Consider the following 13,750-nt stretch of genomic DNA (forward strand, 5'->3'; position numbering starts at 1 on the left):
TTATAGATTATAAAAGAACTGTGATTAAAGTGAGCTTTCATATGACAGAACCTATATGGTTGATATCTGGTTCATAAGATGGTACTATGAAATGTTTTGATTTACGAATAAAAGAAGCCATTAAAACCTTTTATAGATAAATTATGTTATAATATATATAGATAAAGCTCTCTTGTAATTGTTAAAGATAATAGCAAAACAATTTTTCAGGTATTTTAAAATTTTGTATATTTAATATATTTAGTAATACAGAATCGATAAGAGATGTTCAATTTTGTCCACAACAACCGCATACTTTTGCTGCTGTATTCGAAAATGAACATATACAGCAATGGGATATGAGAAAGCCGCATCGTTATTTTCAACATTTTACCGCACACAGTGTTACGACTTGTGCCGTATTTCCGGAAGATGAGGAATAAAAGATTCTAGCGCACGTGGGTTCGACTGTGAGATCACTTTATTGAGAGAGAATGGCCGGGGGCCGGCACCTTCAGGGTTACCAACATTAAAACTTGCATTGCTGCTAACTTGAGAACAATATATGGTAGCCTCGCGTGATAGGGCTAAGCGCAGGTGCAATGAGAGCGGGAAATCCAACACACAGTGGTTTGATATTTGCTTATGATTGGCACCCTGAAGTCACTTGGCTCGCTATTGCATCTGAAGATAAAAATATTAAGATACATACATTATTTTATATATAGATTTTTATGAAACATTGATCGTATATTTATATTCTTTATATGAACTCTTTAGGTTTGAGATCTGTCAGGTAAACCAAGTTACGATTATGCCATACATACTATTGCATTAGTAGGACGCATTAAATGGAGACCACAGAAAAAAATATCACATAGCAAGTTGTGCTCTAGTGGTTGATTGTAATATAAATGTATGGGATATTGGCAGACCATATATCCCATTTACAAGTTTCAATGAACATAAAGATGTTCCCACAAATGTTGCATGGAGAGGCAATCCACAATCATTTCTATCGACAGATTACAGAGTAAAAAAAATTTAATTTAATTAACTTTATTTTACATGAATAAATATTCGTTGCTAGATTGTATAAAAAAGGATGAGAAAAAAAATGCCAGAGACAAGAATTGAACCCGGGTCTGATGCGTGGTAGTCACCCATTTTAATAGTCACCCAATGTCCGAGCTTCTCGATAATCGATCTAACGGAGCTGTATATAAGAAAATATATTATTTAAATATTATTAAAATCAAATTTTTTGGGACATGGCTGAGCATTGCGCCCTTCGTTTGCTCAAGTATTTTTCTAATAGAGTACTACACTATATAATAGATATATAAAAGATATATACTATATATATGTTACGTGTTAGCTACTAGTTACCAGCGTGTTACCCATATGTCAGAATTTTTATACAGCGCCTCACGTTGCAAATCAATGAACTATGAGGCGTGAAAAGTGACGTTTTGGCAGCCCAAATTATTCTTGCATGCCATTTCGTAATTATTCACTTTATGCTAATGCTGTGATGTGTAACGTATTTGTGAAACTTATAAAATTGTCCAAAAACTAAGCTTAGCAAGTTAAGTATTATGTAAAAAGAACATTTTCCACTTCTTTCGATAGCTGTCAAACTACATGTTTTCCCGTATGACTAGGCTTACTTTGACATTCATTTTACAGTTATTTATTAATTGTCAAAGAAAAAGCTTAGTTTTCGGACAATTTTACGAATATACTAAAGCGATCTGTAGTCTTGTTTCTTTAAAATATCTTTTTATTTAAAAATGGCACGCAAGAATTCTCAGTGTGTCATATTTCTCGCTTCTGACGTCATCATTCCAATATGGTCGCGGCGACTACTCAGGAGCCTTAAATTTATTTTAATTTTCTGTGTCATTAGAACATCCTAGTGAAAATAGACATACAAACATTCTAATGTAAGTAGACATTATGCGTATGGAGGATGATGAATGGACTATTTTAACATAATTATAATATGAAAGGATAAATTATTTAAAACCACCTTATCTGTGTTGTTTTATTTATTAATAGTAGTAGATATATCGTCATTATAAATATTGTAACATTATAAATAATATATATACACAATAGCGCCGTTTTTCTAGTTGTTACATTTCATTTTTATTATTATAAAGACGCATACACACACACACACACACACACACACACACACACACACACACACACACACACACACACACACACACATGCTTGCTTATATTGGAATTAACATATTAACAATATTAGAATATTCAAATACTGCTAATAGCAGGTACATATTAATTCTGAAAAAAATTGTGACACAAATTTCATTTATAAATATCTTTATAGTTTGGAAAACGTGTGTATTACAAAGGGAAATAATAAAAAAAACAAAATTATCAAATTTTTCTGCATCCCATGCTACATGTGACATATAAAACATTTTATGCTATCAATAAAAAGAAAAAGGCTTCGCAATTAGAAACAATACATCTATACACACATGTAACAATATTGAGGAAAATCATCAATAGGCAAAAATTAATGTTCTGAACAAAAATATTTAGATATATGTATATATGCATATATTCTATTTTGAACAAAATATATATTTTTAAATGTAACTATAAAAGATAAATATCTATAAAGATATTTTTGTAGACGAGTCTCAACAGCTTACAGACATAGCTATATTGTTTATGTATGATGCAACTATTGCTGGTAGATGTTTAATGTTATCTTTGGCCAACATAGTGAGCAAAATTATTAAAATTAATTAAACTAATACATAAAATAATAACGATATTCTATAATCGCCAGTAAATTAAAAATATTTGTTGGTTCTTTAAAGAGATTATTAATTTCTGTCCATTTGTTGGTGAGTGACCTAACGTACGCAACATAATGTCCAATACCATTAATAATAGTAGAAGCTATAAATTGAATTACGCCACACAAAACATAAGATTTGTCTTGTACCCTTATTATAGTTGGAATATCATTTAAATTAGTGTTCGGAAAAGTCTTATCAGGAAAATGAATCGATGGTTCGTAAAAATGTTCAATATTTAAACATAAATAATCACGAATTTGGATAATTTTACTGGCGGAGTTTTTCTGACAGCTTTGACAGTAGCTAATTTTTGCGCGTATTAACTCATCTACACTCTCATTCAAATGTCGTATATCTTTTTCCCATATTATTTTCGCGCTTAAATTTAAAACTGGTATTTTCTGTGAATCAACTGCACAACATTGAGAATTTTGACACCTTATTGTTTCAATATTTATATCGTATGTACTCATTAGTTTACTAAATAAATCGCAAACATTGTATTCACAAGTTATATTGTTACTAACAGACGGATATAATGAATATAACAATGTTGCTCTTAATCTGTAAAACGATGCTGTAGCTCCGTGTTCAATATAATTACGTACACATGTAAAAAAACAAATAGTTTCTTTTCTTATTTATGAAGTGACAAAAGTCTCAAAGTTCCTGGAGTTGCGACAAGCAGCAGATACAATTTCAGTGATTGAATCGAACGGACAAAAAGATAAATTTTATTATTAATCATACGTGGAGGTAACCTATTACCATTTTTAATAAAATCTCTTTTAAACTTTTTTTGAGCAGGTTTTTGGTGGATTACCTTTATATTAGGACATGGAGTAACATACATTCCGCGTTTGTTCAATAAATTCTTGTCATTTTCAGAATTTTGATTTACTTTAATTATCGGTTCAAATACTTTTTTTTCAACGTCCAACACAATGGAAAAATCGTTTTCTGAATTTTTTTGGATAATCCACCATACCTTTCGGAGTAGAATGAACAATATCTTTTGAATTAACAGCTTCTAATTGATTATACTCATCAGTATTAAAACTAAGAATAGAAAAATTATCTTTTTCATTTTCATTAGAAAAATCACATTCACTACTTTATTTTATTTTATTTTATTTTCATTTTCATTAGAAAAATCACATTCACTACTTTATTTTTCCAATTTTCTTTCGTTTGTAAAATTAATTGTTTCTCCTTCTGTAGCTTTTCCTCACGATTTTGTTTAATAATAACTTTGTTTTTCTTTAATGCATCATAAGCTGCTCTTCCTTCGATAACTTTGGTATTAATTGTTCATACGTGTTTTATAAAAAATTTATCAAATCGACACAGTTGACGTTCTTCTAAGAGATTTTCCTTAAGAAAACAAAAATAATTTTCGGATCGAGCAGATGTTGCGACAGTATTTTTTGAATTAAAATAGTTTAACATAACATTAGTCCACAATGGAAATTGTTTAAATAAACGTTTCAAATCATTGATAATTTCCGGAAAATAATACATGTTCATATCATTAAAATTAATTGACATATTTGAATTTTGCTCTGAATATGTTTGCTCTACTATTTGATCAATATAAAGCGAAAGATTATCAGCGTTGTAGTTATAATTATGATCTACTGTCACAGCGGAAAATACATCAATTCTATCATTACAAGAAATGTGTTTTGTACAATTATTGCCATTTTCACAAACATTAGACTGTCTTATCTGTTTATAATCAACGGAATCATCAAATTTGAAAGTTTCAATCCTTTTCAAAATCCACTGAATTTCTGCAAAACATTGACTCTCGTTTTGACTGACGATCAAAACTGATTTCATAGATTTTTCTAAATCTTGAAACTTTTCAATTGTAGTCATAAATCCTATACATCGTAAATAAAAATCTTTTATTGCTGGTTTTTCACGAGATAAACATTTCAGTCTAGCAACACAATGTATCAAATGTGCAATATCAATTCGAACGAATGGCCGTGGTACAAATTGAGTTTTTCCAATTAAAAAATCATAACAAATTGACAAATACTTTTTATAAAATATTCCATTAGTTGCTAAAGTAATCGTATTTTGAAGTGTAATTGACATATCAGTGACTACTTCTAAAGGAACATGTGCGCCAGATGAAATCCATTCTCGTAACCAGAATTCAACGATTCGAGTATCTTGTCGTTCCGAGAGAAGTTAACCAGATGGTATTATAATGTTTTGAACATGAGTAATTATTTGATATAAAAAAATTTGATTACTAGAATTATTTTCCGAACGTGTTATTTTATGGACAACACTCCCTGTCGCATCAATAGAAACAGTTGAACCAAGTTTTATTACATCATTATAAACGTCAATTTGTTCCGGTGTCCAATACATAAAAAAAATTTATCAAAGCCTGTTTGTTTAATAGCACGACTAAATTCAACGTCACTTTTTAAATGTTCAAGCGATTACCATACAGTACCTTTAACACCGAATTCTTCATTTTTAGCCTCGAAACGCACTCCATTAATAACATTGTTATTTGATACCAAAGGACCAATTTGATCGGCATATTTATGATATTTTCTAATTGATTCACTTCTAAATACATTGGCTTTTTTATGTTTCATATGCTTTTTAAACGACGTTTTTCGAATTCCGGACATATCTTTTTTTGGAGTTTAATAAATCTTCAGTATTTAAGGTAACGAATTCGAGCGATACATCATCATCATTAGTAAACTGAAAAAATCCTTGCCCATAAATTTGAGCTTTACAATTGTGATCACTGCAAAATCCATTTATTTTTACAATATAATCTGTAGCATAACAGTTCGCGTGTATTACTTTCTGGTTCTTGAAAGAATACGCATATGGTAATTTTTATTGTAGAAAAATTAATTCAGACAAAATATGTGTCCAACCATTCTTCAAAGAATAATAAATTTCTCGCCTATTATTGACTTTTTCTTCTGGTTTGATATTTAACCATTGTCCTTTTGATAAAACAATTTTGAATTGAATTTTTCTATCATTACATGGATGTTGCGTCTATTCAAAACTATCGAAGCTACTACTATTACTATCATTACAGAAGTCAGAAATATCAATGTCATCAGTTTCACTCAGAATTATACTTTCTTCAGTAAAGTTATTGAAATTAATCACATTCTTCATCTTTTTATATGTTTCGAAAACGTTATGCCAATTTTGATGGACATAAAAGTATAAATTAAAAGGTTTCATTTGATTGTCCCATGTTGCACATATCTTTCCACACTGAATTAAATTTAGATTTCAATTTGCCGGTTTGATCGTCACAAATTTCAAAATATTTTAAAGTTTTTATAATTTCAAAATTAGATATTGCAGCACAAGGACTCATTGTTATAAAGAAAATTATAAAAAACGTCTTGCAATGTGATATGAAATTTGCAGTGATCATCCTATCGTTACTTTTTTACTATAATTTCAAGATATCGCTGGTAGAAGCAAAATGAAAACACATGACTTAATTGTCAGAATAATCTACATTATTGATTTATCAATTTAATTTGAATCGTCAACCGTGCCGAAATGATAAATTTTTTATAATGCTAAAAAACTTACTTTATTTCATTGTCAAGTTGAACAAAGTAATGTCCCAATAGCGGAATTCTGTTTCAAAGTGAATCTATGCGTTACACTTGAAACCACACAAAAAGTATCATCATTTGTCACAAGTGTTTTCCTATAAAGAAATAACAATTTTATTCATTATTCTGACAAGAATTTATCTTATGATTGTGATAATATATTTTGCATCATAATAACTGACCTCATTATACTAGTCAGTTGTCTTGCGATAGCCGCCGATTCATATTTTACTTTACAAGCATATGTGACTTCACTCTTTAAACCTAACGCAACATTACGGACTTGCTTTGCGGGCTGGTCTTACCGCATCGTCAAAAATATGATACAAAGTGCAATCCTAAAATAATGAAAATAGAAATAATAACTGCATTGTGCATTGCAGTTGCGATCAAAAAATGATTAATAATAAAATAAATTGTAATAAAAAAATGATAGTAACAAATAATTGTTATAAAAAAATAATTAATAACATTACTCTGTAATCTGTCGATAGAAATGATTGTGGATTGCCTCTCCATGCAACATTTGTGGGAACATCTTTATGTTCATTGAAACTTGTAAATGGGATATATGGTCTGCCAATATCCCATACATTTATATTACAATCAACCACTAGAGCACAACTTGTGCTATGTGATATTTTTTTCTGTGGTCTCCATTTAATGCGTCCCACTAATGCAATAGTATGTATGGCATAATCGTAACTTGGTTTACCTGACAGATCTCAAACCTAAAGAGTTCATATAAAGAATATAAATATACGATCAATGTTTCATAAAAATCTATATATAAAATAATGTATATATCTTAATATTTTTATCTCCAGATGCAGTAGCGAGCCAAGTGGCTTCAGGGTGTCAATCACAAGCAAATATCAAACCACTATGTGCGGTAAAATGTTGAAAATAACGGCTTTCTCATATCCCATTGCTGTATATGTTCATTTTCGAATACAGCAGCAAAAGTATGCGGTTGTTGTGGACAAAATTGAACATCTCTTATCGATTCTGTATTACTAAATATATTAAATATACAAAATTTTAAAATACTAGAAAAATTGTTTTGCCATTATCTTTAACAATTACAAGAGAGCTTTATCTATATATATTATAACATAATTTATCTATAAAAGGTTTTAATGGCTTCTTTTATTCGTAAATCAAAACATTTCATAGTACCATCTTATGAACCAGATATCAACCACATAGGTTCTGTCATATGAAAGCTCACTTTATTCACAGTTCTTTTATAATCTATAAATACATGCTCCTGTTTTGATCAAGATTGTTTATTTAAATTCCAAATAACTACTGCACTATTTGTTGCTGCTGTCGTATATGATCTATAAAATAAAATAATATTGCAACATAAAAGGCAATCTAATATAGTATATATGAATATAGAATTTTTTAATGTATGTTATGGGCTTTATATGGAAGCGTGATTCTGATCGGGAGAGGCTCACTTGCGCACAGTACAATTAGACACGTTGCAATCGCACACTGTGATATTAGACACATAAAGTTGCGCGCCGTTCGATTGGACACATTTCAATTGCGCACGGTTCGTTTAGACACGTGTTATTTGCGCACCGTTCAATTGGACACGTTGCTTTTGGACACAACACATATTTTTGTATAATTTAAAATGCATACACACGCATGTATGCATGTATAATTTTGAAATATTTTGACATTTATTATTAATTTTATTTGGTAAATAAATGTTTATTACTGTTCGTTTACACACAGTTCGTTTGCACACAGTTCTTTTGCGCACAGTTCTTTTGCGCACATTTCTTTCGCGCACGTTTCTTTCGCGCACAGTTCTTTCGCGCACATTTCTTTCGCGCACATTTCTTTTGCGCACAGTTCTTTCGCGCACATTTTTTTTGCGCACATTTCTTTTACGCACATTTCTTTTGCGCACATTTCGATCAAGCGTATCGCATCTGAATATTCATACATTCTGACTGTTGATATATTTAAGAAAAGGCTGTTACAACTGTGATTTCTTGCTGTCAGATTTGCTGTAATCGGTAATAATTAGAAAAAGAAGATGAAAAAGCTTATAATTATAAACATATTTCTACTTTTTATATGGTACGTGCTGTCCATAAATAATAATTAATAATTTTATTATACCATTTTGTATCTTTGCCTTGGACATAATTATTATGACAGATTTCCTAACCACTCGTAATGACACAGCGTAATAATTAATTTTTTATTTTTAAAGAGTCAAACTTGACTGTAAATTCTCCAAATCTTTTTTTCCGGTCGGTGTCATTGCACACGTAACAGACACAACGTAATGTAATCAGGAAGTAAGAAAATATATCAGTTAAATATAAAGTTAAATTAATTGTAATTTTCATCTGAGATAAATTCTTCTTTGAGCTTCAATTAGATACATCACAATTTCAGTAAGTATTGTGTATTCAAATACTTCGAAATAAGACAAGAATGCAGTTTAATGATATTCCTAGCAATAGTCCAAGAAGTAATAGATCTTTCTTATTTTCAGTGATGAATCATATCTTTGTTATAGATAGCATATCATGGTATTTTGTGCAATATCTCCATCAGTTCCATAAAAGAATTCTGTGTATGAAATTCTAATATATTATGCTATTTATTAACATTTTTTAACGCCTATTTCAGATATAAGAGAACTGTAGCGGGATTCTGTAACTCCTTAACGACGAAAATCGCTATCGTTAACTATCGATATCGATGATTATCGCAAAAGGTTATTCTCTAACTAGCAGTTATCGACAACTCTCGATAACTTGAATCGTTGAATTCCGAAAATTGTCGATGCGGTTGCGATCGATACCGGAGGTCTCGCTAAGCCGTTAACGATAATCTGTGTAATCGGTAATACGTTGATGTATGTAATGTATGCATGTATGTGTAATATATGTGACATGTGACATAGTGAATTAGAAAAGTTGCTGGATAAAATATAGCTATTACGGTAATAATACGGATTGAAAGTAAGTACAAGTTTTTCTGTTCCTTGAATCTTTAACTTTTGTCTAATAGTTTCCCATAAAATAATTTCTTAACTTTTCGTTTTAAGATGGCTCTTGGCTATCTTAAAACGAAAAGCTATCTTGCCTTAGATTTAATGAGAACGGAAGATCGTGTTCAACGCCTTAAACGAAGGACACAACGACAATTGTTGCGAGCAACAGAAGATCCATTTGATTTGACGAACAACGAATTTAGGGAGCTGTACCGCCTAATACCGGACTTAATTTTCGATCTCATCGATGCATTAGAACCTCGATTGCAGCGAACAAGGATCACTGGACTGTCTACAGAAAAGAAAGTAATACAAATTATAACACCATATATTTTACAATACAATGTATTATATATTTTTGTTTTCTTGGGAGTTTTTATTTTTATTTTTTTTTAATTTTAATTTGAGTTTGTTGATGGTATTCATATAAATTTCATATATTATATGTATTATCGGCAGTGAGATTTTATGCAACTGGCTGCTTTCAACGTCCTGTGGGTGAGCAATGGGGCATTTGCATGAGCCAGACATCTATCAGCAGATGTATACACAAAGTGACAGATGCGATCAACGATTTAATACAGTGCTCGGATTTAGTTGCACATTTCGGCCCGATTCCGTGGCTCACGCCTATTGCCCCCCACTAACCGCTCGTACGTTAGCGACGAGACGCCAGATATGCGTAACTAAGGACCGCGTCTCAGGAGCGTCCGTATATAAGAATGCCCAAATATAATAATAAAACAATACTTCTCTATAATTAAAAGTTTTTCTTCAATATTTTATATCAATGAAATATAAAATATTGAAGAAAACTTTTAGAATTTTGATAATTTTCGCATTTAAAAAGATATGGTCTTATTTATTATATTTGGGCATTCTTACATATGAACGCTCCTGAGACAAAGCGTCGCGCTCCTTAGTTACGCGTATCTGCCGTCTCGTCGCTAACGCACGAACGGTGAGTGAGGGGCAATAGGCGTGAGCCACGGAATCGGGCCGAAATGTGCAACTAAATCCGAGCACTGATTTAATATTTAGACAATGGGTACAATTTCCTATGACTCTAGGAGCCAGGCAGCTAGCGAGAATGCAATTTCAAAATGCACGTCATTCATTTGAAGGAGGTATAGGAGCAATTGACTGCACTCACGTAGCTATTCTTGCTCTCAAAAAGCATGAAGAAGCCTACGTTAATCATCATGGATATCATTCATTAAATGTGCAAATGGTAAATATTTAAATCATTGATTGGTACAGCGTGTTTTATGTATTAATAACTAATTACAATGTTTGATCCCTTAGATATGTGACAAGAATTTAAAAGTACTAAAAAGAAAAGAAAAAAAAAACAGAAATAAAACGTCGACATTGGCGAGGCGATTGGGGCCGGATTTCGGATTTTTGCGCGCGATCTGGAGCTGAACGACGATCGGAAATTGAAATTGAGGGCAATTAACGTTGTACACATTTGTATTTTTGCACTTTACTTTGTAAAAATTCGAAAAATTTTTATTATGCTAGAAAACTATAAGCGCGTGCTAAGCGGGTATCATTTATTTTGCGCGCGCGCGTATAATTACTTGCGTATATTAACTCTAGTTCTCCGTTTTTTCGAAATAAATTAAATGAAAATTACACACACACACACTTAATATTTGAATTGTCAAATGCGTCGCTCAATTATGACAGATTTTGTATTGATATAAAATAATGCAAAGCGCAGCGTCGACATGATCAATCAGCATCGTGAGAAAAAGAAGCAATAATATCGATTTAAGACACCTTTTTAAAAGTGTGGATATCTCAATGAGAGTTCACATTATTAGAATATTATAAGTGTGTGTGTGTGTGTGTGTGTGTGTGTGTGTGTGTGTGTGTGTGTGTGTGTGTGTGTGTGTGTGTGTGTGTGTGTGTGTGTATTATATATAAAATATTATAAAACGCGCCATTTAATTTTTATAAATAGTAATAGACAAAAATGATTAAGAAATTGCGAATATCTCTTAAATATTTAAAAAGTAATGCACAACGCTCGGTGTGTTGAAATAATCAATCAACATCGAGGAAAAAGAAGCAACAATACTCGCGAGTATCGATTTGATATGCCTTTTTAAGAATGGATTATCTCGTATATGACTTGTTTCAACGATGATTGAACAATAATTTTTAACAATTATTGTTATTAAAATTAATACAATTTTAAATTAGCGAAAGAGAATGAGGGAAATGGCGATAGCCGTCGTATATCGTATCGGGATGTATAAAAGGTATAAATCTGTCGGTCGATCGCTAGCCAGTTGCTGATCGCTCGACAACATTCGCATTAATTAATCGCGATGAGAACGGCATTTCCGGGCGAGATGTTTCATCCTCTCCCCCCACCCCCGCCCCGCCCCCCCCGTTGACGTGTCCAAGGGTGCGCGCGATAAAGTATCGCGACGTGTCTCGCATACGCGTGGCTATTATGCAGATCTCGGGAATCGTAATAACGAGAACCGCGAATCCCGGAGCACGGCACGATGCATATACAATATATGGAGTGCTTCTGCTGCACGACGAGTTATGGAACGCGCATACAATCGTGAACGGCGAACATATCTCATTGGTAATTATTATCTTAATTTTTTATGTTAGAAATTACTGTAGAAAGCCTTTATTGTCGATTTATGGCACATAATACATCATGTATTTTACACATCGTTCGTTTCAGTACATGAATTCTTAAATTCCTTGTATTGAATCTAAATTGTATTAAAGAGCTTTAAATATTTTGTTTATATAGGTGATTCAGATTATCCATTGGAGCCATGGCTATTAACTCCTTTGCCCCGAGAACCGCAAAGAACTCCACGTTTCGTATATAACGAAGTGTTATGTAGCGCAAGAAATTGTGTCGAACGTCTTTTTGGTGTAATGAAGTCTACCTGGAGATGTCTTTTTCAACATAGGGTCTTGCAATATGAGCCTGGCTTTGCTGGAAAAATTGTCAATGCTTGCGCAGTCCTCCATAATATGCGGATTGCTCACGGCATACTTGATGATGATCTGTTCGATGAATTTGATGATGCACATATGTACGAAAATTGTGGTGAGGCTCATGATATTAATAATCCGGATAATAATGATCGTAGACCTCTTGCTATCGCACGTCGCATCCAAGATCGTTTAATAGCAGAAAGATTTGGTAGATGAAATTGTACAATGTATAAATGTAAATTTAAAATTAATTATCTTATACATCAGATCATTTTCAATCCATTTTATTGTGATAAAAAGCAATTTGTTTTCGTTTTCTTAACTTCTATATTTATTTAAAAAATGTATTGTCTAAATATATTCAATATTCTTTTCTTGTATATATTATAGGTGTAAATATACAGATATATTTCGGTATAAATATATACACAGTATTTTTTGTAAAGATTGAATAAACAAGCGAGACATACAAAGTGCTAAAAGTTTTTATATTTTGTACTCCTGATTCAGTTAATCATATGTAATAAGATTGACACACAAATTGTGTTGAATAGCGTTACATCATATATAGTTGCAATATAAAAAAAATATTTTAAAAATCACTTGATCCCCCAAAATTAACAAATAATTGCCAAACAATTTCACTCAGTTTAAAATATATTTAGAATTAGCATACATTTATTTAGTAATACTTCACAGTCTTGAACATCTTTGGTAATATTTAACATATTCTTCTTGCGCGTAACTTAATATTAACTTAATATTGCATTTGATCCAAATAGTACAACACAAAATTATAAAATGAAACTAAAAATAAAACAAAATTATAATTATAATTATTAAATAAAGATCACTATTATAGATACTATATATTAATTTATCATTATTATAAAAATATAGGGCGGATCACATTTGGCAAAGAAGTACTCGCAGTACTTCATCGAATTCTCTAGGAACTATGACATCACAGAGATTATTCGTTGATATAAGTAGGCAATAGATTTTTCATCATTATTGTAAGTTTCTCAAAAACTCTTATCCGTTCACTATCATTAACAGCTTGTACAGCAGCAGTATCTGCCAACTTTTGTATGGCATGTGCAATTTCAGTCATTGCAAGCGCATGCATTCTAGATGCCTCTGCTTGAACTTTGGCAGATTCAGCATGTGTCTGCAAACATTCGAATATATTTTATGAATTATCTACATAATTTGTTTTTAAAAAATCATATATTTTACGCCAATTGAAGAGTTACTTACAAGCGCAGCATCGGCCTGCTTCTGAGC

At 31.5% G+C, this 13,750-nt stretch overlaps 1 long non-coding RNA gene and 1 pseudogene across 1 annotated transcript; one reads left to right on the forward strand and one right to left on the reverse strand.

Annotated features, from left to right (window-relative positions):
• Positions 1-6,395: 6,395 nt before the first annotated feature.
• Positions 6,396-7,239, reverse strand: LOC138942094 (uncharacterized). The gene is made up of 3 exons (XR_011448256.1): positions 6,930-7,239; positions 6,636-6,791; positions 6,396-6,548 (listed from the first exon to the last, which is right to left on the reverse strand). It is a non-coding gene; the product is annotated as an uncharacterized lncRNA (long non-coding RNA).
• Positions 7,240-9,538: 2,299 nt separating this feature from the next.
• LOC138942182 (putative nuclease HARBI1) lies at positions 9,539-12,679 on the forward strand (annotated as a pseudogene).
• The last annotated feature ends 1,071 nt before the right edge of the window (positions 12,680-13,750 follow it).

Source organism: Polyergus mexicanus, unplaced genomic scaffold (genome assembly GCF_030449975.1).
Source record: "Polyergus mexicanus isolate NDT 795.1 unplaced genomic scaffold, iyPolMexi1.0 SCAF_21, whole genome shotgun sequence".
Classification (NCBI taxonomy): domain Eukaryota; kingdom Metazoa; phylum Arthropoda; class Insecta; order Hymenoptera; family Formicidae; genus Polyergus; species Polyergus mexicanus.